The 4,823-nt window shown below is 34.6% G+C and overlaps 1 pseudogene; it reads left to right on the top strand.

Annotated features, from left to right (window-relative positions):
* Window positions 1–1,987: 1,987 nt before the first annotated feature.
* On the top strand, window positions 1,988–2,098 carry LOC126005382 (uncharacterized; annotated as a pseudogene).
* The last annotated feature ends 2,725 nt before the right edge of the window (window positions 2,099–4,823 follow it).

The raw sequence follows: 4,823 nt of genomic DNA, 5'->3' as shown, positions 1-4,823 counted from the left end.
TTTTATCCCAATCTTTCTAATAATTATAGACATTCCAGTTTTGTGGTTTGGGCTTTTCTTGACATGTAAACTGGGTAAAGTATTTTATATTGCATGTAAAGATAAATGATACATGTTTCTATGTGGAAGAAAAATTTATTGGGACATAAATTCTGAAAATTTTGGTATAATTATTATAATCCATTCATTTATTAGATGGACCATAATCCTCTTCTTCATAGGAAATGGAGAACAAACACTGTTCTGACATGTCTTACTGAAGTTCATTGTTCTTCAACAGGATTATCCTGGGATAAGAGACAATATTTCTTGACTAGAAGGATCACAGAATTCTCGAGGTGAGAGACTTTATGGTCAAACTTAGCTTGCCCCTTGAGTCATTGGGTGTAGAGAAGTCTTCCAGAGGTTATAGAGTTAGTGCAACAGGTAGGACATTGTCTTTCGTGCATCTAACCTGAGTTTCAGCCCCCTTATAACAAATGGCCTCTCCAGGCATGGTCATTGAGGCCAGGGACAGGAGTATTCCCTGAGCATAGCCATGTGCTACCTACCCCCAACCAGTGGATATAATCTAGTATATAAGCTGAAGAAAAGTCCTAAATTTCAGAGGCGCTTCATTTAACAAAAGTATTTTTTCATTTATGAGGCATTGATTGGCATAGTGCTACATTAATTACATCAAAAGTATCTATCTAGCCTATATCCCCTCTTGATAAATTTGTAAATGATCAGGGGATCAGAAGATAGAAACCAAAGTGCAGGGGCCAGCGAGGTGGCGCTAGAGGTAAGGTGTCTGCCTTGCAAGCGCTAGCCAAGGCAAGGACCACAGTTCGATCCCCCGGCATCCCATATGGTCCCCCCAAGCCAGGGGCAATTTCTGAGCGTGTAGCCAGGAGTAACCCCTGGGCATCTAACGGGTGTGGCCCGAAAAACTAAAACAAAACAAAACAAAACAAACAAACAAACAAACAAAAAAACAAAGTGCAAAGACTCTTAAAGTTGGTGCCTAGAAGTAAAATATTACATGACCTTCCCCAAGACTATAAATGCAACCCTACCATATGCTTGAGTGAATACCAACAACTTGAAATTTATTCCAGCTACTTACACTGCATCTTTTCCATTTTTCTCAAAGAATAGTTGGCATGTTTATGCACAAAATGGCATGTTACCTTACTTTTGCATTTCAAATATTCTCAACGAATATACTAATCTCTTTTCTGTGCCATTAATAGAACCCTCATTTTTTCTGCTTAAAAGCAGATAAGGCAATAATTGGCTTTTCAATTTTCCAAAGATTTTTTCACCATAGAAATTTTATCAGGTTATAGAACTATATGCTATGACGATATGTATATATTTTACTTCTTTAAGCTATCTTTTGCAAATATAGATGCTATATATCTCTAAATGCTGATTTTAAGTAAGTGCTTTAGTAGAGTTTTGGTGATTTATGCTTTATTTTGTATTCTGTTTTTATTAGAAACAGGCCAGTGGCTTCTAGTGTTTGAATTGGAATTTGGTTCACTGACAGTAAAATAACAGCCATTTATCATAAACTTTCAATCCATTCTTGTTCTTTTCATTATTTGAATGTGGATAGGGTCCATAAAAATGAAAAGTAGCTTTCACACTTCAGAATAGACATTCCACTTAAACTTGAGAGTTTGTAGAGGGTAATATTTAAATAATGCATCTGGAAGCCAAAATGCCTGGTTTGAAACCCAGCCTTGCCACTGTGTGACTTTGGGCAATTATTTACTTTCTTGCTAGTTTAGTTTCTTCATATGCAAATAACCATAAGAATTACCTCCAGAGACTGTAAAGTCAATAAGTGGATTTTAATGAAATAAATCTTTGTAAAATATCTAGTGTTTAATTTAATTAATAAGTGCTATATGAACTTATACTAATTATGTGGTATTATTATCCAAGATAAAATTTGTTACTTAGTATGAAAATACAGCATCATTAAAAATATTTTCACATACTGGCCTGGCAGGGGAGATACCATGATCACTAAAGTGGTTTTCCCAGGGTGAGGCTTATCCATTGCACTCCGGATGTGCTGACCCCTGCAATTTAATTTTTTAAAAATTTAGAAAAAAAGAAAAAAGAAAAAAATATTTTCGCACCTACCTTAAGTGTAAGCTCCTAGAAATGGGAAGAATGAATTATATAACTTATTTGTTTATATACATTTAATCGCATAAATGATGTTTTGTACACATTGTTAGTTCAGTGCAAAATCAGAGCACCGCAACACAATTTTTGATAGATGGAATACAGATATGTTTATTGATTAAAATATAACCATCTAACTTTTTTGGAAACAAGCTGAGTCAGGATTGAAATAGCAACTAAAATCACAGATATTTTATGAGCAATATAGTACAAATATGACATTGAGTTTAGTAGTATCTAATGATAAACTGTCTAAAACTTTTCCTTTGGGATTAAATAGATTCACTACCCTATCTCATGTAATTCTCTAATCAAAATAACCTTTGTAAACATTGCTTTCTGGAGTGAAGTATTTTACAAGATTTTGCCCTTGATTCTGCTTTTGTCTTTTCCTGCTTTAGATTCTGTTCTTTTTATTGTAATATAGATTTCCTTTATTGTGTTCTCAGATGCTGAGAAGTTTTCTTAGAAAACATTCTTTTATGGGATGTTATATTTTAAAACAAAATTACAGATATATTGAGTTTAATTTTACAATGTAGAACAATACAGTTTAATTTCTACATCTGAGGCTGTCTTTGAACTTGTTTCTAAAATATTTAGCTGAAATAAGCTGCTAGGAAAATAACCACTTATTATTTTTGTAGTCAACACTGTCCTACATTGAAATTTGAAATTTACTGACAAATTATTTTCTGCTCCAAATAGTTTTCATTGCTAAGCAATGACCGAAAATTCTCTATTTTCACCTGGCCTAATAGTTAATGATATGAAAATGCCTGGCAGTGTGCTTTAATTTACGACCACTGAAAAGCAGTGTTTGGAAAGCTTTGAAAATAGTCAGCTAAAAATCTATAGTTCCTGCATTTAGGAACATCAATAGAGAGTTGGAATACTATTAAGTGAGTGGCAATAAAAATTCATGAAAACCTATATGGTAATAAATAAAAATTGACATGAGCTAATTTGACAAAGCTTTTTTTGAAATGGTATATATAAGCTGAATTAAAAATAAATTGGAAGTATGTTCCATTAAAAAATATATACACCAGGAGGAGAAAGAAAATAGATATACAGAAACTTAGCAGCAGTGTACATGAAACAGGTAAATTTTTCTCCTATTTAAGCTTTATGCTTTCCTTGTGTATCTGTGCACACTTAGACAAACATTATGTGTCTAGAACCCATGGTTAAAGAGATAATAGGATAGAGCCTTTCCACTACTTGCTGCTTAGGCAAAGGCCCTCCTCCGGATGCCAAGATGAATGAGCCTGGGACTTGTGCTGCATCTTGACCTGAACATTTGGTGTTTGACCAATGGACAAGGTGGTTAAGAATGTTCTCAAAAGTAGCCTAGGCAAAGGCATAGAAATTTGAAGACTGGGATTATTCCCCAAGATTCTAATCTACTTTGGATAAACCTAGGACACAGGTCAAGGTGGCAGAAAAAAGAGAGGAGATGGAGTGGGTGCTGCGTGCAGATAGTGGCTGCAGAGTGGAGCTCAACAAGTGCTGGTCAAGGAGCTTGGCCTTCCTACTTTCGGTTAGGGAAGATGACTATCAAGACCTGATAAAACATATGGTCCCTGGTGCAAGATAGGACAGACATATCTGATTCTCATCAAGACTACTGGAAGCTAATCTGACTATATTTTATGGCCTGCAAAATGTATTGTAATGGTTCAAATGGCTCCTGGAAGAAAAAAAAAATGAAATCTTTCCTACTATTGCTCTCAGCTCTGGAGGACAAAAGAATATTAAGCAAAGCAGCAACACAAACATATTCGTATTTGAGGAAGTTTTCTCCAAGGTTCACCAGGCTTTCAAGTGGCTGAGTTATAGGACATCTTGCTCAATCTTCCAATGGGGTCTTGAGCTTGGAGGAAGAAAAAACTGACCGTCCACAGTGGAGACAGATTTGCTCATATTTTCTATTTTCTGTGTGCCCAACTTCCCTGAAGCAGGGTTTCTACTCTGGCCTCTCCCTATGTGGCCCATGGGATAGTCCTGGGCTTGCTTTTTTAAAAATCTATCTAAACAGTAGTGAAGCTGAGGAACAATCCTCATTTATAGTAAATAATACCAAGTCTTTCAACTATTAGTTAACATTTTCATTGTCACTTCTTTTATAATCAAGTCAGATCAATAAAAGTACTGTTCTCCTAAAATGAAAGAAGAGAAAGAAAGAAAGAAAGAAAGAAAGAAAGAAAGAAAGAAAGAAAGAAAGAAAGAAAGAAAGAAAGAAGAAAGAAAGAAAGAAAGAAAGAGAAGAGAGAGAGAGAGAGAAAGAAAGAAAGAAAGAAAGAAAGAAAGAAAGAAAGAAAGAAAGAAAGAAAGAAAGAAAGAAAGAAAGAAAGAAAGAGAAAGAAAGAAGAGAGAGAAAGAAAGAAAGAAAGGAAAGAAAGAAAGAAAGAAAGAAAGAAAGAAGAAAGAAAGAAAGAAAGAAAGGAAAGAAAGAAGAAAGAAAGAAAGAAAGAAAGAAAGAAAGAAAGAAAGAAAGAAAGAAAGAAAGAAAGAAAGAAAGAAAGAAAGAAAAAGAAAGGAAGGAAGGAAGAAAAAGAAAGAAAAAAGAAAGGAAGAAAAAGAAAGAAGAAGAAAGGATGGAAGGATGGAGGAGGAAGGAAGGAAGGAAAGAAGGA

Source organism: Suncus etruscus, chromosome 3, assembly GCF_024139225.1.
Source record: "Suncus etruscus isolate mSunEtr1 chromosome 3, mSunEtr1.pri.cur, whole genome shotgun sequence".
Classification (NCBI taxonomy): Eukaryota; Metazoa; Chordata; class Mammalia; order Eulipotyphla; family Soricidae; genus Suncus; species Suncus etruscus.
Note: the sequence above shows the minus strand (reverse complement) of the source record. Positions and strands in the feature narration are given on the sequence as shown.